The following is a 26,385-nucleotide window of genomic DNA, read 5'->3' as shown; positions in this document are numbered from 1 at the left end:
TCAGAATAGCGTTACTTGGTGAATATTACCAAGCTTATGGGTTATAGATCACGAGCTGTACTCCTCTGGCCCAACACTGCATTCAGTATTTGAGGCTCAGAACTCAGGAACATGCTTCCTGGACCAATGATAACACTAGGTACAAAGGATGTTCCTCAGACATGGCAGAAGTGCCCACACAAAGCTTATCTAAACAAATGTACTCTTGCTCCAGAACCTCTCATTTCCTAAGTCTATCATTTCAGTATGATTGGTACTGTGGGCTGCAATAGTCATAGGACTGTCTCTCTCTTGCTGCCTTGAGCCCTAGGCATCTTTCAGAGGTTAACAACCCCAAATTTCTAACTCCTAGGACCACTGCTTCAACAGGCTGCCCTGACATCATGGACCACATTTTTCTAGAGAGGTAGCCTGCATCTTGAAAAACTGGAAAACAATGCTGGTATGGATTGGAGAGGGGTGGGGGGGGGAATTTTTGTGGGTTTGTGTTTCTTTGTTTGTTTGCTATGGTTTTGTTTGGTTGGATTTTTAAGGTTTTGAGACAGATTTAAACCATGCAACTACAGTACTTAAGCCTCGGTATTAAAAGTTGATACCATATCATGTTTCTACTGTGGTACACTAAAAAATTATTAAGTACATTAATGATAGAGAGTTGCCTTTAATTGATGAGTGCATGAACACAAGAACCAGAATGAGAACCACAGCTGTTTGATAAATCTATGCCTGCTCCTGGTACATAAGGATTTCAAAAGCACAAACTTCATTAACAGCATAAAGAAGTACCTACAATCTAATGAGTCAGAGCAGAGAACTCCCAAAAACGTCATTTTCAAGTCCTGCTTGCTCTCTGCAATGCTTGCGATATCTCCCAAAGTCACCCAAAGGGTTTAAATCTAATTTAACTCCCTCATGTAATACTAGGGGAATTTTTTGTAAAGTGTGATAAAAATATAGTAATTAAATCTTATACTCAAGCAACAAGGGTATGAGCATACTAAGGCCACATGTGAAAACTTTTTACTAGTTTTCTTGGTCTTCAAGGCCCATCTCTCTAACTATGTAAAGTAAAATGATACTCAATGATGTTCTGAAGCTTCTTTTTCAAAAAGAACTTAAAAATATAGAATGTACTACAAATGAGAAAATGTTCACATTATTTAAATCTAAAATAGTGGTGCAAGTCCAGAGTGATTCAGAATGAGCACAATATCAAGTAAATTCAAATAAAATTTAAGAATAAAAAATTACCTGTTTTAAAATTGAAAATGCTTGAGTTTCATAGCCTATTCCCCACATCACAACACTCTCAAGAGAAAAAGAAGGGTAGTAGTCACTTTTAGAAGGAATGGAAGAACTGGACCTGCAGGGAGGTGCGTTGCCTCCCTGTGACCTGGGGTCAGGGACATTACCAATAAACTTCCCAGCACTGACCACTGATTATTTTCCACTACTGGTTTTCCAAGTGGATACTGATGGAGTTCCAACAGGAAGGCTGTGGATGACCAAGAAGGATCTCCAGACCTAGGGACAACTGACCAAGAGATTTGGAACACAAGTTGTTTTCTGTTCTGTCCTGCTAGCTGCAGGAAATGTTGGGGCAAGAAACATGAAAATCATGCAGATGAACACTTGGCTTTGAGACTACCAGCAGAATTTTAGGGTATTTGGTCATTGATCAGTTTATATGACAGAGAGCCCACTGGCAATAAACAGGGTCCACCTGTCTCCAAGTGGGAAAAGAATCTTGGCTCAGGACTTAGCAGGGCTTTTTGAGGCAGCTTTACACTAGAGTTGAAGAGGGATATGGATGTTGCCAGGGTTGACAAAGACAAGGTGTGGTATAGGGAGGACTATTGCAACCCCCCAAATAGCAAAAGAAGGCTCAAAAAGGGATATCTCCAGCAAGAAAAAACATCCAAAGAAATAACCACAAGACAGGACTATGGGTCAGTTCTTTCATCCCCACTTGGATATTGACTCAATTATAAAATGCCTGCAGATCAACACATACAGTATGGGGAAAAAACAGGAGGGACTAGAGGCTTGTGTGTGCTCACAGGGCTTTGATCTCATTGCAGTTAAAGACGTGGTAGGATAGCCTGCATGACTGGCATCGTAGAATTATAGAATATCCTGAGTTGGAAGGGACACACTGGGCCATTGCAGTCATGACTGAGTGTGGCTATTGATGTCTACAGGCTGTTCAGAAGAGAGATGGGAGAAAGGAGAGGTGGAGGCATCCACCACAAGAGGTAGATTGAGTGTGAAAAGCTGTCTTTGAAGAACAGCCACAAGCAGGTTGAAAGCCTGCTGGTAAGAATCAGAAACAGAGGAAACAAAGGGAAGCTTGTGGTTGGTTTCTACTGTCCTGATCAAGAGTATCCTCTTGATGGACCCTTCTTGCTCTAGCTACTGGAGGCACTCACAGGCTCTTACCCTTCTGGAAGACTTCAACCACCCTGATATCTGCTGGAAAAGTAGCTGTAGGCAATCCAGAAGACTCCTAGAATGCATGGAGTATAACTTCCTGACCCAGATAATAGAAAGCCCTACAAGAAGAGATGTGTTACTGGATCTGTTGGTCATCATCACAAGTGAGCTTATTGGAGATGTTAAAATTTGAAGAAGCCTGGGCTGCAGTGATCTTGCACTGGTGGAGTTCACAGTCCTGAGAAATATGGGTCAGGTAAGGAGTAGGGTTAGGCTCCTGAACTTCAGGAAAGCTGACTTCTAGCTTTCCAGGGACATAGTGGGATCCTGTGGAAAACTGCCCAGAGGGACAAAGGGGTGGAACAAAGCTGGCAGATCTTTAAGGAGGCCTTCCATAGAAGGCAAGAGCTAGCAATCCCCAGGAACAAGAAATCAGGCAGAGAAGGCAAGAGACTGCTGGTCAAACTGAAGGGAAAGAGGCAAATGAATGGACAGTTGGGGCTAGGACAGGTGACCCAGGGAGAGTGTAGAGACAAAGTATGGTTGTGTAGTGACGGGAGGAGAAAGGCCAAGGTAAAGACGGAATTGAACCTGGCAAGGGATGCAAAGAATTACAGAAAGGGGTTTTATGGGTATGTTAACCAGAAAAGGAAGGTCAAAGAGGGTATACACCTTCTGATAAACAGTGCTGGAAAACTGGTAACAAAGGATGAGGAGAAAGTTGAGGTACTCAGCTACTTTTTTGCCTCATTCTTTAATGACAACCTCTCTTTCCATACCTCTCAAGAGGATGGAGAGTGGGATGGAGACTGGGGAAGTGAAGTTCCTCTTAAAGCAAGGACCTAGGGAAGATGTAATTGCTCAGTCCAAGTATAATTTTATCCCCTGATAATTTGGGATGATACCAAAATAAAAACAGACAGGTACAAACTGGACATGAATGTTTCTAGCTGATAAATAGAAGGTTTCCTAACTACTGCAGTAGAAGGTTTGGAATGAGGTTTCCAGTAGGATTGGCAGGTAAACCAATATGTATATATATATTGGTTTAAGAGTTAGAAAAAAAAAAAAACAACAGTTTGCCTCAGGATGAGATAGTTCTGAAGGGCTACACAGTGTAGGAAAGACAGACCAGGGAAGTGCAATGGTAGAGTTGCTCTCTATGTGAGGCAGCACCTGGAATTAGGCTCTCTCTTGGGGTGGAGGACAAGCAAGTCAAGTGCTTTTGAGTTAGGATAAAACAGCAGACTAGTAAGTGTGACATTGTGGGTGCTTGCTACAGGTAGCCTGAGCAGGAGGAGTAAGTGTATGATGCCTACAGACAGCCTGAAGTAGTCTCGAAGTCACAGTTCCTGTGGGGGCCTTTAACTACTCTGACATCTGCTAGAGAAACAACACATTGAAGTACAAACAGCCCAGAAGGTTCCTGGAAAGCAGTGATGACAGCTTCCTGACACAGGTAGTGAGAATCCCAGAAGGAATGATGTGCTTACTGACCTCATTCTAACAAACAGGGAGGGCCTTGCTGGAGATGTGAAGGTTGGGAGCAGCACCTTGGTTCTAGTGACTGTAAGACTGTGGAGTGCAGTTTCAAGGAAGGAGGCAAGGACAAAGCAGGGCAGCAAGTAAGATTGTAACCATGGACTTCAGGAGAGCTAATTTTAGCCTCTTTAGGGATATTCTTGGAAGAATCCAATGGGAACGGGTCCTGAGGGAAGAGAAATCTAAGAGCTGGCTGATATTCAAGGATCATGTCTTCCAGGCTCAAGAACAGTTCATCCCAATGAGCAAGAAATTGGGCAAAGAGGTTAAAGAAAGATCTTCATGTGTGAATAAAGAACTCCAGTCAATACTCAAGCAGAAGCAGAAAATACACAGGAGATGGAAACAGGGTTAGGTCACGTGGACTGAATATAGAAAGGTTGTCAGTATAAGTAGAAATTAGACAAGGAAGGTCAAAACCCATCTTGAATTAAATCTGGCCAAAAATGTCAAGGACAACAAGAAAGGTTTCTTCAAATATATTTATAACAAAAGGAAAACAAAGGAAAATTTGGGCCCATTACTAGATAGAGTAAAAAGGATGAACAAATTATTATATTATATTATTTTATCCTTTGTTGATAAAAAGGATACAGAGAAGGCAGAGTAACTGAATGATTTCCTTGCATCAGTCTTCACTGACATGGCCAACCCTTGGGAATCTTTGACCCAGGAGACCACGGTCGAGGAATATTGGCTAGAATACTTTCCCTCTCCCAAGGAGGATTCCGTTAGAGAACACCTAGGCAGATTTAATGCGTGGTCCATGGGTCCTGGTGGAATGAACCCACGAGTGCTGAGAGAGTTGGTGGATGCCACAGCAGGGCCTTTAATGGTCATCTTTGCAGAGACCATTGTTGCAGATATCAGGAGAGGTACCCAAGCACTGGAAGAGAGTAAATGTCACCTCAGTCTTCAAAAGGGGTGTCCTAGGTTGACTATATGATGCTTTTATCCCCAGTCGTCTCATTCCGTTTATGCTGAATAATAAGTTTTGCACCTTTAAGACTTGCTTCAAGGATTGAGGGGGGGAGAGGAGGCGCGCAGTTTGTTTTCAGACACTGAACTCACTCCTACACATTCCTGCTCCTGGACTGCATTGTCTGCGGATGAACAGACGGCGGGACAGGGCTCTCTTTTTTTCTTGCTTTTTAGTTAGTTTAGCTAGCCGAGGCAAAGAAATTCCCTGGACTATGCTTTTTTTTTCCCCTTTTTCCCCTTTCTCTGGACCTGTTCACACCTGCTCTGGACTGAGCAACCATAAGAGCACCAGCAGCTCTCATCGGTGGGCCGGGCCGGGCCTGGGCCACGGCATTTCCAGCGCCGGAGGGACTGATAAGGGACTGAGTGAGCTGAACTGGAATCTGGGGAGGGGACTTTCTGGGTTTGTCCTCTCCTTTGGAGCAGCAAGGGGTTTTATTGTTTAATATTAAGTTTTCTTGTTTAATAAACAGTTTTTTTCCACTTTTCTCCAAGGAGGTATTTTCTCCTGGACCGGTTGGGGGAGGGGTAGAATCCGATTTCCTAGGGGGGCCCTTTGGGGGTTCTCTCCCAAATTTGCCCTGAACCAGGACAAGGGGCAAGGAGGACTCAGGGAAATACCAGCCAGTCAGCCTAACTCAATCGCTGGAAAGGTGATGGAGTGCCTCATTCTGAAGGCCATTTCTATCCACATGGATGACAAGAAGGGGATCAGGAGTAGTCAGCATGGATTCACTAAAGGTAAATCATGCTTGACCAACCTCATGGCCTTCAATGATGAGACAACCACCTGGCTGGATGAGGGGAGAGCAGTGTGTATTGTCTACCTCAACTTCAACAAGGCTTCTGACACTGCCTCTCACAATGTCCCCATATGCAAATTCAGGAATTGTGGACTGGATAGGTGGATAGCAAGGTGGATTGAGAGCTGGCTGAATGGCACATGATAGAGGGATGAAATCAACAGAAGAGGGTCTAGCTGGAGGCTTGTCACTAGTGGTGTTTCCCAGGGGTCCAGTATTGTTTAATTTGTTCATCAGTGACTTGGGGAAAGGGGCAGATGCCTCCTCAGCAAGTTCACTGATGACACAGAACTGGGAGGAGCGGCTGATACCACAGAGGGCTGTGCAGCCCTTCAGAAGGACCTCAGCAGGCTGGAGAGATGAACAGAAAGAACTGTCTGAAGTCCAAGCAAGGCAATTTCAGAGTCCTGCACCTGGGGAAGAATAACCCCCTACACTGGTGCAGGCTGGGGGCCAAACTACTGGAAAGCAGCTCTGTGGAGAAGGACCTGTGGGTCCTGTTAGCTCATGTAGCTGCCCGTGAGCTAACAGTGAGCCCATACCAGTGGCCAAGGCAGCCAGTGGTCTCCTTGGGTGCATTAGGAAGAGCATGGCCAGCAGGTCAGTGGAGGGGATCCTGTCCCTCTACTCAGCCCAGGTGAGGCCACATCTGGAGTGCTGTGTCCAGTTCTGGGCTCTTCAGCAAACACGAGACATGGAGCTCCTGGAGTGGGTTCATCAAGGGGCAACAAGGATGTTCGGGGGACTGGAGGATCTCTTACAAGGAAAGAGAGAGTTGGGTCTGTTCAGCCTTGCGAAGGGACGACTGAGAGGTGACCTCATTAATGAGTATAAATATCTAAATGGGGGTGCCAAGAGGATGGGGCCAGGCTCTTCTCAATGGTGCCAAGAAATACAAGAGGCAGAGACTGATGCAAGAAAGTTCCACCAGAATATAAGAACTTCTTTACTGTGAGGATGATCAAGCACTGGAGAAGTTGTGGAGTCTCCCTCACTGGAGATAATCAAGAACCATCTGGACACAATCCTGTGTCATGTGCTCTAGGATGACTCTGCACAGGGAGGTTGGAGCAGATAACCCTCTGTGATAACTTCAGCTAGTACATTTACAGCTGCACTTTCAATTACAATCTGTTTGCTCTGTTTTTCTCTTCTGAGTACTGCCTTGATTTGACCTTCATGCTGTGTGACATTTTTTGTTTTTCTTTGTTTAAATATAGAAAATCTAGAGTACATTTACTGCTTTACCGTTACCATCTCATTTTGTTCTCTCTTTCATATGACCCATGAGTGTATAATTCTGTTTCAACTTCTATTACCCTTAGTGCAGCTGTGGGAATCTAGCAGTCAACACCTATGATTTCAATACCTACTGCATTCTTAATCAGAAGGAAGAAGCCCAAGGAGACTAGATGACTTTACTATCTCCATCTTCAAAAATCAAGGCAACTTTTCTCTCTCCTCAGAAAGTGAGAGGAGCCATGTAAAGACATGCACAAGGGAAACAGTGCACTCTTCTTTAAAACCTAAGCATTTGAGTCAGAAGCCATCTTTTAGGCATGTCTTCAGAGATCAAGTTTACCTTCACCCCTAGAAAATGCAATTATTTTCCTTATTCTTCTGTAAATATTGTATCACATTTATAGTTTACTAAACCAAATTCATCCATTTATACCAGTGATCTTATTCATTCACAATTTATTAAAATAGGAGGTTTTTCACAAGCAGCAAAAGAGATGCAACTCTTAAAGATATATCACTGCTTTAGTTTACATTTCCCACAGCATGGCTCACTAGGTCTATAATGTATCTTTCACTCTCTGGTGTTTGCTCAAAGACTCTCAAACACAATATAAATTCCTCTGTTAAACCACACAATTATTTTTACTAATCCATTGAGAATGACAAAGCTGAAGTGTTTGAACTGAGGCAGCCTGGTACAATAATCTAACAGTTCAATCAAGCAGGTCAAGAAGTGTTATGCAAATTTCAACTAACTTCTTTTTTATGCATGAGCACCTCACATTAATATTCCTCTGGTTTAAAATTCATTCCTTTGACAGTCTCCACTAACTCACTGTAGTCAGTTATCACCAGGGTGGTATCAACCTGTACATACTACAAATGGAACATGTTTTCCTAACTACCTTAGTTTGAAGGATATAAGCTGTACAAGACCACCTGGGTTTAATGCACAGAAGCAATCAAAAGTAGCAGAGTGATGTCCCTCAGCCACCACCAGCAGAGATTCTTGGAGAGTTGGACCTGCATTTGAAAGTTGTATATTGAAAATTTTCTCTTAAGATAAGCTTGAACAGCCTTCCCAAAAACTCCATAGAGAACTCCTAGAGTATGAAGATCATCATCAAATTTTATGAGGGAAAGAGTACTTCCATTTTGCAGTTCATTCTTATTTCATTGAAAATAAACGTTACAAAGTTTTGCCAGAATAAAACCCTGCTAATTACAGATGCTAAGAAGCTTTCAATTAAATCTATGAGACCTGATTTTTTGACCTTTTTGGACCTTTTTGAAAAGGTTCCAGCACATATAATGCGATCAGTCTCCACAGGTTTATGAAGCTGAGGAAGCAGGATCTAAGATGGCTTTCCCCACTGGTTAAGGTTGTGGGGAGAAAAACCCTCCCACTCATCAAACTTCATAGAATCAGCTAGTATGGAGAAGTTCACAGGGCATCTTCCTTTAAATCTTGGTCACACATACTGTGAAAATAGTATCATCCCTGGCTGGAATAAACTTTATATATACCTAACTACTGAGAATCACTGGTCTGAGTAGACAAATAGAACCTTCCACACTGGTGGCACCACACACACTTAATTCCAGGGCTCCTGTTAAGGTGCTTTTTGCTGGGTTACAAATGCACTTCAGAATTCAGCTCTAGCTGCCAACTAGAGCTCAGTTCTGTATAGAGGCAAGAGTGCACCAACAGGTACAAGCATCCTGCTGAATCTGATGACCTGGGGCTGTCTCCTACAAGCCCTGCCCATGGGACAGGGAGTCCTTAGCATTCAAACCTCATTGAACTTACATTTCAGGCACACCAGCCTCCATTCCTTGTATCTTGCCCTGCCTCCTGGATGTGCTTGGATTTACACTGTAGATAGCTTGTCTCCTGAGCCAGTCTCTTGTATGTATGTTGTAGGCTTGTCTCTAGTCCTGTCTTTGACATCATTTCCAGGTATTCCCATTTGAAATCCCTGGGTAGGAATTGGATCTGGTTTCAGACCCCTCCATTCCCCCTTTCCATCACTGGAGGTCATCTTCCACTTCTGGCTCATCTCCTCTTAGGAAACAGCAAGCCTCACTCCTCCCTGACAGGAAGACAGACACTGAATAGTCCTGTGACAGATGTCCCTTCCTCACAAATTCTTTCTAGCCTGTCTGCAATAGAAGAATCCAGCAGGAAGCCTAAAACTCATCTCAATACTGAATAACAGCTGTATCCCACAGTTGCACTGCATCCAACCACCCCACCATCACAGACATCACATACCATTACTCCAAACATGAGAGCATTCATCCACAGCAGAGGCTTTTCCCATCCAAAAGATAGCCAACAAAGTGGTGGACAGAACCTTTCACTGATCTGCACTGGACTGAACATCACCATCAGAGTCATGCCACTGTCTGGGCTAAGAAAAAGTCTCATAATGCTCACCAAGTCTAACATCCACCTTCTAAATTGCCTACTTACACTCCAGAGACAATAAACAAGTAGGACAACAGCATCTACTGCACTCTACTTCCCCAAGCAGCCCCCTCTGCCCTAAACTCTAATACAGCTCCTAGAGACCAAGATCCTAGAGACTGACATATGCTTTTTACCTCTTGGTTATGCATTTGATACTTCTAGAAGCATATAAATTAAGTCCAAACTCAGAGATACATTCTTTAAAGGTGGCTTGGAAGATGAATCAGTGGAATTTTTCTGTGCTGAGTAGCATGTTAAATGAAAGTGTATTTGTGAACATGCTTATAATTAAGATATTTGAAACCATTTTTAATTTACTAAAACATAGTTTTTATTTCAGCAGTGAATGTAATGAACTGTATTAAACTCAACAGTAGCAAGAGCAAAGGTTTATTAGCTAGTTTACAAAATCTAACAAAACAGGTCAATTGAGAGTTAATATTGTCAGCTGAAACTGTGACAGCAATACATCTTTATAAAAATAAGTGGGTTTATGGGTTTTATATTTCTGTGTTGCATTTGAGATAAAAATATAATCCAAAAGTAGAAAAGTTTTTCCTGCCTTGCACCATGGGTAGATCTGTGTTAAATAGGCATAATACATTCCCATTCTACCAACACAGCATTTTACATGTACTGAGTTTGGGTGTAAATGACCTTAATTAGGTTAGGTAGTAATCAGGTCTTGTGTCATAGGAATACAGGTCGTACATACATGGTCTTTATTAAATTAATAAAATAAATATTCCTTCTGGAAATAGAAGCTAATTCTATCAATCATGAGTAAATGATTTTATAGCAGAGAGGAATCACCCCACAGGTTTACTTTGGAATCCTCTCCATCCCAGTCCTCCCCAAGGAGAGAAGAATCACATCCCAAAGAAATGAATGTCTTTAAAATTTGTAAATACTTCTTCTGCTTTACAGTCACTGTGCTTTACTAGACACACAGTCTCCAGATATGCAAACCCTTGTGTGGGTTTCATTCAGCTCTGTCATCCCAGCATATCTGAAGGGGCTGCTTGGTATCCAGAACAAGGCCTGAAAAGATTATCACAACACTTCTCCTGGAGACATTACATATTGCCACAGTCCTAGGCAAGCCTCCCTTAATTTCCCTTGACAGTTCATCATATCCTGACAACAAAATTCCTCTCTATCAACTTGCAGGCTTTTTGTACTCCTCATCATACAGCCTGGACTAAAATTTTCCATGGTTTAAATGCAAGTGTTCTAGCATTTCATGTTACTTAGGTTTGATTTTATTGCTTAAGATTCTACTTAAGATTTTTATGTAATGCAGCATGACATTGGTATGAGGACAAAGTTGCTGTATTTTGCTCTTTGCTTTGTCTAAAATGAATGAACATTACTTCAATTAAAATTACATTATAGAAAAATAAAGCACAGTAAAAAAGCATGGTTCATGCAAACCAGCATGCTTCTTGTGGTCAAAACATGCAATGTTGGCAGCAGCTAAGATGCATCTCAGAAGTCTCCTCTTTGAACAATTGCATTCCAGTAAAAAAATTACAAAAACCATTAATAAATTACTATTAATTGTTTTAGAGTATTACATTTATAAGTTAGATATGTTCTATGAGAATGCACTGTCATTTGTCACTTCTCATTAAACAAGCAGATTTAGCTCTTATCTGAACTGACATGACATTTGTCTCTAAGAAAAGGCAGGTTTGACTGAAAAGATTGGAAAGTTATTAGAGAACCAATACCACAGCATGTGAATAAGAAAGGCTACTGCACATGTTTCCAGGTGTTACAACAGATTTCCCCATATATTCTGTGTGTTTTAAGACATACCAAGTAGTTCAACCAATTTGTCTTTCTGGACAATTGACAAATAGCCAGTGTTCTGTTTCTGCCTTTACACACAATTTGCTTTGCAATTAAAGGAATAAAACAGACCCTCCTCCTCCTCCTTACATCTGACTTGAGAAATACCTGCATTCAAAGAGCCACAAATTCCATTATCCCATAATTTGATACCAGGACCTGAGCTTCACTGCAGGTGAGAGACAGCAAGTCTCTAGGCTATCAGAAACAGTTGTAGCCATGTTAAATAACTTCGTTTTGTCTGACCAATTCCAGACTCATAAGCCTTTACTTCCTATAGACTGACTATGTTAAGCTCTACCTGTCCCTTGTTTTTATTGAATTTTAATTGACTTTATTTTAGCATATTCTGAAACATTTAAGGGGGTAGGATGCTCTCTGAAGTCACTTCTGTATTGGATTACACACTTCAAATCTATAGGCTCTATCATATTGAACATATTCAACATGGACTGCATGGACTGGTCAGCACCAGAAAAGCACCTTTGCGGTCTTGTAGAAATTGTGATATTACTTCCTTCAAGAGTGCAGTAGAAATGCAACATTATTAAGTAAATGTAATATTATTAATTCCAGCATTCACTGCAATTATTCACTATTTGCATTTGCCTGACTAATATCGGCACTTTTTCTACATTCACAGCTGTTAAGATTCCTCAGGGAAATGGACCAGTTTAGTACCTGTGTTTTTCAGGATTTTAGGGCTTAAATTCTGGTGTCAGAGCCTGGCTTTTAGCAAGCAAAGGATGCAATGGCACAAGGATTTGCAGAAATAACTCCTGTTTCTTTTTTAGCTGTGTGTTACTGCCTCTGAGAGAAGAGCTGGTGAAAATCTTTTTGGGGGAGAGTGAGATACACTTATACATATGGTAATGATTTTTAAAAATGAAAAAAAAATTCTTTCATAGCTATAGGTTTCATTATTTATTTAGTAGCTCATCCAATAATTCTTCTAGCCCTGAACAACAGCTCCACTTCAAAAGAAAACTCACAAAAGCATTCAGAAAGCCAGAAAGTGCAACATTTTGTGCATGTGCTTGTCAGGGACTGATATCTTGTGTTATCCAGTGTTTGTTTAACAGAATCTTATCAATGATTTAATGAGCTGTTTGTTAGGTAGGCCTTTTCTAAGAGGAAATGCCACAGTCAAAGACACAGTTTAAAAGAAAAACTGTTGAATGGTAACACAAAAAGGTTGAATAGTATCTTCAGAAACACATTTATACATTCTTGTTCACTTCCACTTTCCCATGAAACAATGCACAGCTAATTCATGCGAGAGTTAATCCCGAAGCATACAGAATTGCTCAGTGACATTGTGCAAGAGCCTAAATAGACACTTATGCTTTACATAAAGGCATGCTCCTCCCAGCCTCTTTGCATGTTAGTGCAAGCTCTGGGGAAGACCTTTCATGCACATTTTCAATGTACAAATGATGTCAAAATTGCTCCAGCTTTTTCAGTTTGTCTTTGAAATTAACAAACCTTCCGTTTGTAATACTTGTGCTTTAGAAACAGCATACTCATGCACAGCAACTGCAGTCCTGCTTTTCACAACTTTACATGTGAACTTTTGTCACAATGATGCTTTCTCTAAAGCACCAGGCAATTCTTGCCAGAACAGCTTAGACAGTGGAACAGAAAGCAGTCAGGTGCACAGCACAGAGCAAATCAATACATTAACTTTAGCAGAAGTTACTGCCTATCCCAGTAACTTACAGGAGGATAAGTAAAAAGATAAAACACATCCATAATGCCCTAAATATAGTGGCTCTTCTATCTTCATTTATGGGTAATCATTTTAATTTCCTGGATCCTACTTGGAATGCTTCCACTGGACTGCACAATAGCTACAGTTTAAGTATTTCTTAAACAAAGTTTTTGCTCAGTGTGGGGACACTTGGTTTATTCCCTGGCACTGAGCACCTGCATTAGCTTCCCTGAATGTAGCCCTACACCTTCCACAGTTTTGGATCTAAGAGCAGATGCAAAACAATTTACAGACCTTTAACAGCACTTGTTATTAGTGTCTCTCTTCTGCACACTTATGATTGAGAAGTGGACTGCCAGGAGAACATCCCCAGGCACAGGGAAGAAAGTCTCCTAGAGCACCTAGGAAGGGACTGAGCAAGAAAGATAGACAAGCAAGCTAGGACAGATTCAAGCATAGCTGAATTTCTATTTGCAGTCACTCTCTTCTCTCCTCCTCATGTACTATAGTATTTCAGGATTTGACCTTCAGTGAATATAAATACTTTAGAACAACTTCACTAATATAGTGATGTACACACAGCAACCACAGTTGATATAAGCCCATATGCTTCTGTGGAAAAAGATGATAATGAAACAGCTCTGAGCTGGTCCACAGACATAATAAAACCTTATCAAATAAATCCTGTCCTATTAGAAACCAAATTCTATTCAGAAGTCTTTTAGAGTGACCACTTGCTCTCTCTGGTGGTACTATGGATCTTGCACAACTGCATTCAGGCCGGCTTTTGGTCATATCTGTCCTTCAATCTTAGTCACTCTTTAATATTTTGAGAATGAATCTCCTTGTCTGCTTGCACAGTTTCAGAGAATGCTGGTTTTCCACTGGACAGTATGGAGCAGACCAAAACTTGGATGGCACAGAGCATCACACTGATGTGGAATCAGACAGGAGTTCTCCTCCAGAATAATTCAGCAGAAAGAATACAAACTTCTGAATATAGATAGGCCTTATGAATAAGGCAGAAATGTATTTCAGTGAGAGTAAAAAATGCTTTTTATTCTGGGCATAACAGTCAGTTTAAACATCCACAGCTGTTTAAATGCACCTTATAATTTCCCTAGAAATACTCTACACTACATTGATATATACATGAAGGCATTTACATGTGTAGAAGAGCAAATTCCTTTGAGAAGTCACTCTCCATTGCAGCATAAATACCATACCACTGAGGTGGAAGTTGTTAGTGTTTCTTACCAGTAGGTCAGTCAGCGATTCCATCTGTCTTTTTGACAATTTGTTCACAGCTTCCTAATTCCCTTGCGGTTTCTTGTCTGGTGAAAACCCCTTAGAATGCACCGTAAGTGCAGGTCTCCTTTCTTTTTCTCCTGTGTTGTGCAAAGGCAAGCTACAGAGCAGAGGGGTTTTTTTTTCCACAATGCCAAATGCACATTCCTTCACAGTTCCTTCCTATCAGAGCTGATAAATTCCTGATTCAAGACTGAGAGCAGTTCCAGCCAAGTCCCTCAGCTGTGGCTCCATTTTAAGAGGGGTTAAACTGCCTCATATCCCATTGGTTTCCATGGGAGACAGAGAGGCCTGGCTCCTCTGTGTTACATGGCCCATGTATGGCTGGTATATTGGAGCCAGTTTCATGTACAAGATACACTGACAGCACTGTCCGGTCTTTTTATTTTCAGTGCTTGAATCAAACAGTTCAGAAATGAGGAAAAACGTTTTACTCCATCCTCCATTTCTGTAACTGGTCAGGTCCTTCCATTCCTTGTTAGCAAAAAGGAGATTGTAATGCCAAGACGAGAGGTGCTTAGATCCAGGTGTTAAAATTATTCCCTTTATATTGATATGCTGAATTCAGCATCCTAAATCTTTATGCAAATAAAAATTCAAAGAATTAAGTGACAGTGAGTGAAATCCTAATGAGTGGGCCAATGCTTTACCCCTAGAGCTCCTGAATATTCCACTCTCAAAGAGGAAAGGGGAGGTGGATGCATTTGAAGGTATTAAAATAATGCCATTTAGAATAGATCCCTCTTGAACATGTTTGCTAAATAATAGAATGTGTGCTGTTTTAAGAAAACCTCCTTTTTTGCTTTAAAAAATATTTTTAATACTTCAACAGTGTATTACTAAATAAACTGACAAAACATCTCAGAACCTAGCATAAACGTGCAATTTTAATGCCTTCTAATCACACAAATCAGCACAAGATTTTTGTACTTGTGCATGACCTTCTTCAAATTATCCCTCCATTTTGGCTGAATGAGAATGAGCATGGGCTATTTGATAAAAAACACTAAGTGTGTGAAATGAGGGGCCCTCATCGTTTCTGCCAGACTCCTCTTGACAGAATGATGATAGAAGCATCACATCCCTGGGAGAGTAAATGCAAACTGACAGGAGATGAGCCTTTAGATGTTGAATATAATCTTGAATTGTGCTTGAAGTGTCTTATTATCTTGTCTTTTGATGTCTGAAGGGGTGGCTCATTGTTAGAAAAAGGAAAGCCCTTGCACATCTTTGCCATCTTTAAAAATTGTTTGGCCTTTAACAACTGCTTTTTCAACTAATGTCCATTTCTCCTGACAATAAATATGGCAGGTCGTCAGCAAGTGACAAACAATTTACTTTGCATGCCAAGCTTTTATGTCTTTTGAGAGCTCATCTGGAAGCATATTTTAAAAACCCAGGAAATTAGCACTATTACAAATGTTAAAATGGCTGCATGTGTGTAGCGTGCTGTGTGGTTATTCATTAATGCTACGTTTCTGTTTTAAAGTCCTGTCTTTCCTGTAATCAGACTGCTGTTAGAGTTCTTTATTTATCATTGACTAAAAATAGTCAATGAAAAATAAAGAGCAAGAGGCAATTTTCTTCTGCTCTAAAAAAAGAAGTATTATAGATAAAGTACATGGGTAATGCATAAAATCATATTTATTAATCATAACAAATCAATATTAGTAGCAGTATGGCACAGTTTACCTGTATTGCAGATCCTCACAATCACTGTTTTTCCACCTTCAAGCAGCTTGACTTTTTTTTTTTTTTTTCAACTTAAAAGTTTAATGACGAATCAGATCAATATGATTCCTTAGCAACTAAATCACAGGCACACTAGTTTTTCCTGTCACAGCACCAGTTTTGTGAAAGCAGTCAAGTTCTTTTTTCAGGCCTCCGTCACTCTGAGAATCCATAAGAATTCTCAAATGGATCATAAACTGTTACAGGGTTCAGGTTATTGTATCATTATAAAAATGTATTGATATAGTACAGATGACAAGACATGCAGCTCTTGTGCTAGTCTATTACAACCATCTGAATACCATAAGAAATATCAGATATAAACAAAATAAAACAGTCAGCAGTACACTGTCTTTTAGGGAATGCTTTTTTTTTTTTTTACTGTTTTAAGCTGTTTTGAAATACCAGTTGTATGAACCCACAGAAAAGAATACAAAACCAGAAGAATGTTTTATTAAAAATAAATAACCAAAAACCTGACCAGACCCTAGAGATACTTTTTCTTTTTGCAAGAACGGACCTGATTTTTCTCCTTATGATGAATGTTTCAAGCCTGAGTTTTCAGATAGAGTATAAAGTAAAACCCTCCTTCATCTCCCTTCCAATAGAGCCCCAGACAGCCCAACTACAACAGCTGGGAAAATGCACCCTGTATTCTAGCACATCAGCCTTTACACCAGTCAGGGGCTGCTGACACAAGCAAGCCTGAAATTTTTAAAGTGCCATTCAAAATACACCAGCATCATTTTACACAAATGAGACAATGGCAGTGTGAGAAAGGCTTGACCCCCAAACTCAATCCCTTTGAAGTCCATGGTCACAAGCCTGAGTCCTGCAAATCCAAAGTTGCTTACTGACTAGCACATCTCATCTGAGCAAACCTTTGCATCATCTGGTCCCTCTTTTATTCATTGCTTCATAAAAGCAAAGCGGTGTGGGGGCTGGGGAGAATGGGAGCAAGCCAAACCAGCTGATTGAAAGATTTTTTTTTTTCTTGTCAGCAACTGTTATGAGAAGGTTCACTGTGCTATATCCACACAGTTAAAATGAGAAGACTCTGCAAACAATGCATCAAATCCCAGCAAGACAGCCACGCAATAGTTTTACCTCACACTCTTCATACCAGGAAGAAAAAAACACTTCAACTCAAACAACTTATGCAGATGCTTTTCTTCTGGACATTATCACTCAGTTCATTGTGCTTATGACAGTAAAGTATATTCAATTAGCAGCAAAAATTTTTTATATGTTTTCATTTCCTTTTTTCTTTTAGCCATAAATTCCATTTTTCCTTCATCAATATTTGTGACTCACAGTCCAAATATTTATGACTTCAGGCAAGGAAGTACAAGAAAGGAGGAGAAATACGAATCACAGTTGAGCCCAAATATATCTACCTAATTTCTTTCCCCTACCTTTAATCTCTGTGTATTTCTCTAGTGGTTTTTGTTTTAGCAATAATTACCATTTATGTTCCTTATTTTTTTTTTAATTATGATAATCTACTCTACTTAAGAACTTTCCCACCTTAATGGATGCTTTACATACATTTTGCCACTGACCTCCCCATGACAGCAGAGGTGGAGTTGCAGAGCCTTAGCAATACCCATGGAATACACCTGCACAGCAAAGCAGAAACCTAAAGTAACCCCAGGACTGGTTCCATAATTCATCATTTGTTAAATATGAATGCAGCATGATTATAGAGAGGTTGCTCCTTCCTGTCAGTATGTTTCCTTGGCTGATTTTAGCTACACAACATAAGAAACCGCTGTAGAGGAGTATTGAAACAAGTGGAGGGCCCAAACTGGCTTGCAGGTATTGACAGGATGAATATCCTGTTGAAATCTATGGTCTTTTGTGATGGACAGTCACTCAAGACCTGTCAGAATCTGGCCTCATGTTTATTCAAATCACCGAGAAAACATAACATCTCTACACCATGTGAATAAATCCTAACTGTATGCAAAAGAAAACACAAAAACTACTCCATATAGTATTTGCTCAAGAGATTAGACTGAATTCAAATGATTTTTCTTCCTCTCCAGTGAACATTGTTCTATCTTGAGAAATAATTACGCATGCTTAATAGTACAATATATTAAAGTATGCCTTAAGGTATGTTAACTGAAATGCATTTCTGGCTTCTTGATTAAACAGAGGTTTTTGATCATCCTCTTCAAGGAACAAACTCCCCCAAACAGTAAGCTTCAAACAAATTACAGAAGCCTAAAGATCTTGACAGAATTAAGCAAAACGTGTTTTGCAACTGCCCATGACACAGCTGGATGTGTTTCCAGCTGTGCACACACACCAAGGAGCAGAAGAAAGGAGAGCAGCTCCAAGCCTAGCTGTAAGAAAGAAGGGAAGACAGGAAAGATGGCACTTTTGTTTTTCCCGATGTTCTACTTTACAAGCCTTGGTGTTTGTGGTGAGAATAACAGGCTGGGCTGTGTGTTCAATGTGCTCTGGGAGAGGACTTCCTTTAAAGTCTTCTGGAAAGCAACTGACTGCTAGTAATTCTATATTACAACAACTTAAAACCAAGATTTTAAAGTGTAGGACTATATCAGGTAGGAGACTGAGCTAGAAAATGAAAATTATTTAATAGAATTTCTAATGGCCACCAAACCATACCACCATCATCTGAACTGAAAAGCACAAAAATGTTCCTAAAAGCCAATATTTTAAAAGTTAGTGTTACTGTCATTCTGTAAGCTAAATGCTAGTTTTGAAAGAAGGAATTTAAATATAGACAGCTGTAGAAAATGCTAAAAAATTCTTTGTTAATTACTTGTGTAACATTCAAATCTTCAGTGTAACATGAAATTGTTTTAGGACTCTGAGTTTTTTATTGCATTAAAATAATGAATGTCATATTTCAGTCACACTAGCTGTTAATTTATATATATTACATTTGTAATATAGATATATATATATATATATAAATATATATAACAAATATATATATTTAACTTTTGTAATCCATTTCAAGTAGGGTGATTACTCTGTTTTGTGAAATGTAACATTTCTCTAAGAAAACGTCAAACTGTCCAGAAATTAAAATGATGGTTTACCTTTCTGAAGAAAAGGACATCTGAGAAGAAAAACAAAACTCCCACTTTCCTAATATTGTATATTCTTTCTTGTATATTTATATATTTCTTTATTTATATATTTCTTTCCTAATACTGTATATTCGTCTTTCTTGTATACTCCAAAATAAAACCAGAAATCTAAATTTCTTTTAGGCATAGACAAGCAGTACTTTTGTGTTTAAAAAACTTGCTTTAGAGTACAGGGGTGTGCATTGTTCATTGATTTGGTAGATGTAAATATCCCTGAAATCTAGAGAACAAACCCAATTTTAATCTCTCTGAAAACAGCAGATTCTACCTAGCCAGACAGGATGAGGTACTATTCTTCTTTAGATTACATCTGCTTTCAAAGTAAAAGGGCTTCTGAGAGCATCAAAGCAGTATCACAACATAAAGCAGGACATGTCACAATACAAATCTTTCTTTGTTTCATACTGATACTGATTTTGATTTTTAGATGGTGGAAAAAGAGAAAAGCAAGACTTTATGGTTTAAAAATATCAAGCTATTTACATGAAAAAATAATATTCCTGTTGAAACCTGCAAATTATGACACATTTAATTTTATTCTGCTTTTGTCCCTGTTTAGGACTAATTTTCTCATTTCATTGTTTGAATGTAGCTGCTACCTCTGAGTTGGTCAGAAATATTTTTGTAACTCACAAAATAATGTCATTTTGCAAGTACTAATGGTAGTACTTGTGGTAGTCATGTAAAAAGTGAGAAAATAAACCATTTGTGGAAGAAACCTTAATGTAATTAATATGCAATTAAATCAAAGTATAAAAATGCATAAAGCTGATGTTCCCATCCTTTGACTATCTCTCCCCCCAAAAAGGGACCATAGATGACGGATCCAACAGAAGAAACAGGTTCACAATGAAAAAGAATTAAAACAAAGAAGAACCTACAAATGACAAGGAAAAAAAACCGAGGAAGACAACACAAGGAAAACCAAATGCTACACAGGATATTAAAGAGAAAAATGATCCACAGGAGAATGGCAACTGTTACTATGAGCTTCCTACAGCTACCTCTGCCTTTAGATATTTTTAAAAAATTTATTAACCTGACAGCAGGAAACTTTGTACAGATTGCCCTGACAGGGTGCCAGTTTGGTATAAGCACTTGCTGCCTCTTTGTTTAGCATAAGGAAATCCAGAGGGGTGTTAAGTGGTGCCATGTGTACATTTGGGCAAGTCTAACTTTGCTGCCATCTGCCTCACCTACACATTCCTATGGAGAACTTGATTAATCATGTGAAGTCCAATCGAAACCTACCATTATCCTTCTTTTTTACATTTGCTTCCTTTTTAAATGTGCAAGTGTCTGATCTATTATTTATCTCAAAACATAAACTGGCAAGGATCTCAATCAAAGAATCTAACAGCTCTTTCACAAATTACCTGTTTACTGTCTAGTAGCCAGCATATCCCCTTGAAAACAGCCAGCCATTTATGTTGCTTTTTAACAAGTTTGTTGCTATTTTTATAACTTCAGAGAGAAGAAAGATTAATTAAATATTAACCTTTTGTCATTCAGTCATCCCAATTACATACTAGGATTTAATTGGTTTTTCTTCCCTCTCTAATGTTAGTTGTTCTATGTATAAATACAGAAAATGAGACTTCAAGACTAATTTAAAAAACACATAGCATACACGTTGAAAAAAACCACTATTAACTGACACTCAAACCAACTTTCGTTTTCTCTTCTTTTTTTTTTTTTTTTAAATGGTCTGTCTTTATCACAATTCAGGGACAGCTACAAGACAGCTATAAAGACTACTGTACTTTATTTCCATACAAGCAGGACTATTTATTAGTGGGGCTGCAATATCTGTCCTTCATCAGCCCAATATTGCTTTCATCAAAGGCTAAGTGACTAAAACTCTGGTCTCCTCAGAGCTGGAATATATGTGCTAGCACCCGTACCACTACAGCCTGAGCTACCTGCAATACCTAAGCACAGCAGGAAAGCTAAGCCGAGGATGGATTTTCTGTCTTACTATTCCATCATGCTTTATATTTAAATAGTCATAACACCTCTTTTGGTTTTAATGGGCATTTACTCCCCATTCACATGTACATGTCCCACTGAGAGAGTAAGAATTCTGCCAAGAAATCAGACAACAGCATTATTCAGAATAATTCAAGTCCCTGTTTGCAAATACCTATTTAAAAATGCTTATGTAAAATATATCCTTCAGAAATAACAATCAATCACATAGCCAGGGTTCTTTAAGAACTTACTCGTTATTTAAGCAAGACATCAATAAATTTTAGAAAATGAATTTACAAGACTGTATGTTGACTCAGTCCTGTAAACATGCCACCTATTAATGTTTCTCATTGACACAGTCTTTGTCATTAAATAGGGCTCCTAATCCACAGATTATTTGCTTTAAGGAAAGTATCACACATTCAAGCACTAACAGAATCAGTTCTATGGCATGGATAACTGATAGTGTCTTAGAACAAAGCATCCACAATGTGGAAATTAAGGAATAAAATTATGTGCAGAGACAAGAATCTTTATATGCAGCTCAAACATATTTCAGATGTTATGTCTGCGGCCTCTAAAAGAAGGCTTTGATTTCAATATAGAGACCATTTGGGCCATGAACCTTCCTATCAGAACAGAAATATTCACTGGCACTTAAAAATGAATCAAGAGCAACAAATACACATTGCCTTCTTCCACTGAAATTACCAAACCTTAGCAAAGTGTTCCTGATGGGCAGAGATCTTATAGGCCTTTAAAATTTGACAATATAACCAAACCACTGAGAATCATCCTTAAATACACTGATGAAAGGAAAGCTCATAGTCTGAAGGCCCCCACAGGCTAGATATACTGTTAAGGATGATAATGTCAGCTTCCTCACAGCAACCTGGCAATGACCTCTGCTCTGACCTGCAGAGACCACTGTCTCAAGAGGTAAAAGACAATTTAGTCCTTTATCCTTTGTAACTGAAATTATTCCAGTCCCATAAATTCTAATCAAGGCAACTCCAATTAAAAAAAAAAAATATATATATATATATACAACATATATTTCTTTAAAGACTAGTACAAGGGATCTACTAGCAAAACATAATTAGCCAGAAACTTCTACCTTGTTTCTCTGCAGCACATACATGTATGGTTTTATAGAAGGATGCACACAGTTTTGAAACATGGGTAACAATGTGGGAAAGGAAAATAAAATCCAAAAGCCAATGCAGAGGTTTGAAAATAAAAACTTGTTTATTTAAATGCGTGCAGATTCATTTAACTCCCATATCCCCACTATGTATTTCAAGCATACACAGCATTATGAAAAGATCAAAAGCCCACTAATGAACCAAAGAAAACCACAGTCATCAGATCCAGCACAAGAAACTCAAGATTTAATTTCACTGGAACAAAACCTTGCCAGCAAAGGAGGAAAAAAAAAAAAAAAAAAAAATTAGCAGTCGTTTTTATTTTCTGCCCTGCAATAATTTAATAGGAAACACTTCTGCTCCAAAATTAGAGGCTTGGTATTGCCCTCACTATATACTTACAACTTTATTTTTGATTCATAGAACTACAGACTGAATCTCAAAAAATAACTTTTTATCATACAGTAAAATTTCCTTAATATACAAGTGCATGCACTCCCAGCTCCTCCCCCCTCCCCCCCCAGTCATATAATTATGTCACAAATTGCCTTCAATTAAGCATTAATTAAGGACTAGATCCAGGAAACTAACTCGAGGAAAGTCAGCATCAGTCCACAGCGGGGTTTTGATGCTTGGATTAGCCACTTCATTCTTGGGATTTTTTTACCCTACTGAGAATTTTATATACAACATACCCTTAGTGTCTATACCAACTTTTGAATCTCAACAATTAATCACACAGCTAAACATGATGGGTGCTTTTTTACAGCTAAGATTTTTTTTCAGAGCAATATTCATAATTTATACTAGAATTGTTTGAAAATACAGTGAAAAATGACAAGCAAGATTAGTTAAGTTAGGATCAGATACCAATATATTTATTCAAGTGAAACTGCTACTTAACATTAACAAAAGCTTTCCCTAGTACGACGAGTGGCATTTGGCCTGGGCTAGTATTTTGAAGGATATTGCAGAGTAAGACAAGTTGATATAAAAATGACACTGCCAGAAAAGTCAAGAGCCATACTCAGTTTCTATGTTACTTAATTAGATTCTATGGTTAAAATAGGAGCTATTACTTCACAAATATTTTTTAAAATAAATACCCCACCACAATATCTCTTACAAAGCAACTTCACCCCATACTGGGATTTCTGTAACCAAAACGGTGTAACTGTGCTAACCCACATTTCAAAACTGTATTTTTGAGGTAATGAGTTTCAGGACAGATTCCTTTACCAACATTTTGCACCTAATTTTTGATGACTTTCTCTACGTTTTTTCTGGTTTCAGTATCAAAAGTCTTTAGCATGACGTATGCAAATTCAAAAGAGTCCACTGGTATAAAAGCACAAGTAGAGGATTACAAACTCCTGGAATATGGGACAGCATTTTCTTTCAAAGAGAAACAAATTTTAAAAATGAAAAAAAAAAAACCACCACCACCAGGAGAAAACAAGCCAGCAAACAACAACAACCCCTCTAATCACAGCTACTCCTGTCCTCACCCACAGGGAACAGCTGCAACACAGTGACAAAGTGCATCTTCCCAGACACCTGTACACCAGTTTCAGGTGGAAGCTATTTCAAATCGTCAGGAACTTATACTTAATGCTGGTATTTCTGAGACTTAAAATGCCACAGCATTCATCCACTTTGTTACTGATAGCAAAGCACCCATAAGAGAAACAAAAGTTTAGTGCCTCTCTTAAAAAATAAATACAATTAGTTGTGCTCCTGCTCTCTCCTCACTGGCCGCAGGGACTGTTACTGAAAAGGTACCATTTTGACTGGTAACAAATACCCACTGTTTCTATGGCATGCAGTGAAATACCAGAACAAGGAAATTTGAGAATAAGCAGGTAAATTTTAGGAAAAAGTAAAGGTGAGAAAGGCAGGCCTTTGCAGAAATAAACTCATCCATCAAAAGAAGCTAAGCAGAATCTGTCTGGTAAAAGAAAAGAAAGCTCTTCGCATCTCATCGTCCAACTCCGTTCATCTATATGAAAATAAGACTCATGAAATATTGCTAACATCAACAAGACACATAAATGCTGGTCATTCATTCCAACTAAATCAGTACATGATTTTCACAAATCCTTAAAAAAAATGAAAAGCAACAGTGTAGAAAAACTTTGTTCTCTAGGGACCTGTCTCCTCTTGACTTTCTAAAATGCTCCTCCCTCACCTGCTTAAGAGATTTGGGGAAAATTTTCACACAGCCTGTATTAATTGTAATGTTTAAAAAAGATATTTATTATCTCTGATTACAAGAAAGAAGGTTGAAGGAGAAAGTTGTCATTCTCTGTGCCAACACCCGTCAATATGTTTACAATAATTTAACTTCAGACACTGCAAAGGAAAGTACAAAGTATGCATTCCTAACATGCTATTCATAACATTAAACAAAGAAAAAACTATAGGGCAGTCATATTCCATATTTATGTATCAGAGCTTTAAACACAACTGCACTTGACAATTTTTTAGTGTTTACTGCAAATCTATCTTAAGGGATGCACTGTGATATAACAATTAATCATCTTTATTTTACGTTGTCTCAATTTAATCCTCAAATGTATCAAAATTGCCCCACTATCCTTTTTTTTTTGTTATAAAAGTTACTAAAATTAATTGACAAGGGCTGTTGCTAATAGATCTGTAGCATCTGTCATAATTCTAACAAAACCTCAATAAATGGTACATAAGTTCATACCGAGGCAGCTGGACTATTTCACCTACTTTTGTTTACTTGGAAACATCTTTTTAGTATTATAAGAATCAGACTAGCAAACATCTTACATTCACCAATAGAAAAAGCACAATATATGAATTTTCAGCTTTTTCACTTGTGCTCTTAGTGAGATAAATTATATTTTCAGCCCAGAAAGGAGCAAGATATGGTTACACATGATTTCTATATCACACACTACAAGTCTAATGAAAGTGTCTGTGTATATTTCACTACCACTGTAGAGCACCCAAATGACAAGGGCTCAAAAAATATCCTGCCTTTTATTAGAATACTTGCCTGATCAAAAAACAAACAGACATTTCACTATCCTGAAATTAAAAGCTCATTTTTTGCTTTCTATATGCTTGGCTGTATTTAATAGAGGGAGCCTAAAAATTTGAGCAAATGAAACATATAAACACAGCTGAAGATATTTATATTACTCTAGATAACTGGTAGCCTTTTGAATTTTAGACATTATAATTCTTTGCTGGATAAAATGGGCTAAAATAATTATTATATGCTTTTTGAACATTCAAACTGCTAATGGAAATTATGTTTTCCATGGAAACAAAGATTACTAAGAGGGTGCTTAAAAATGGATGTGATATTGAGTAACAGTCATTACTGCAATCCAGAAATTAAATTTTAGGGGTGTTTAATTATTATTTTTCCTGTATCTGTCATGAAGTTATTTATTAAAACATTCTGTCCTGAATGTTTCAGTAATGTGTAAAGAATATTACAATATACAATTGCACGTGTTCCTTTGTTTTTAAAAAATCTTGCAGCTCTTATTGTAGGTAGAATACTGAAATCTGAACACTGCTACAGATTTCCTTACAGATTATGAAATCAAAAGTTGAATCTTAGAAAATGGGCTCTTACCCCCTCTCCCTCAGAGCTGCATTCCCTTTAAACAAGACCTTTTTCCCTTTGACTTCCACGGATAGAATAATAAAAAATAAGTAAGTGCTCCATTTTTATTAAGGTTTGTCTCAGGTCACAAACAGAAATAATTAAAAGGGACTTCTTCAGGAGTGTAGTCCTTCTAAACCCCAAATGTCACAATGTACCACACAGTGCTGCTACAGCTCAGACACCTATCAACATCTATCACTCAAGCACGCGCCTCAACAGCTCTGCTCCCTTTTCTGATTAGAGATCAGAGTTGCTTGAGTTGGCTTATGTTTGAATGACAGATGTCAGTGTTGGAGTGCCACTCTCGCTGCTTTTGTTTTGATTGTGAAATGTTACACTTACCTGGCACAATTTAGACTATTCCTAAATGAATAAAAAGTCAAAAACAAAACCAAAAACATTAGCTCCACG

General features: G+C 38.6%; 1 protein-coding gene across 2 annotated transcripts in view; it reads right to left on the bottom strand.

Annotated features, from left to right (window-relative positions):
• Positions 1–26,385, bottom strand: part of POU6F2 (POU class 6 homeobox 2) — a 315,090-nt gene that overhangs the window by 225,819 nt on the left and 62,886 nt on the right. The window lies entirely within an intron of this gene.

Source organism: Haemorhous mexicanus, chromosome 1 (assembly GCF_027477595.1).
Source record: "Haemorhous mexicanus isolate bHaeMex1 chromosome 1, bHaeMex1.pri, whole genome shotgun sequence".
Classification (NCBI taxonomy): domain Eukaryota; kingdom Metazoa; phylum Chordata; class Aves; order Passeriformes; family Fringillidae; genus Haemorhous; species Haemorhous mexicanus.
This window is presented reverse-complemented; position numbering and strand designations above follow the sequence as displayed.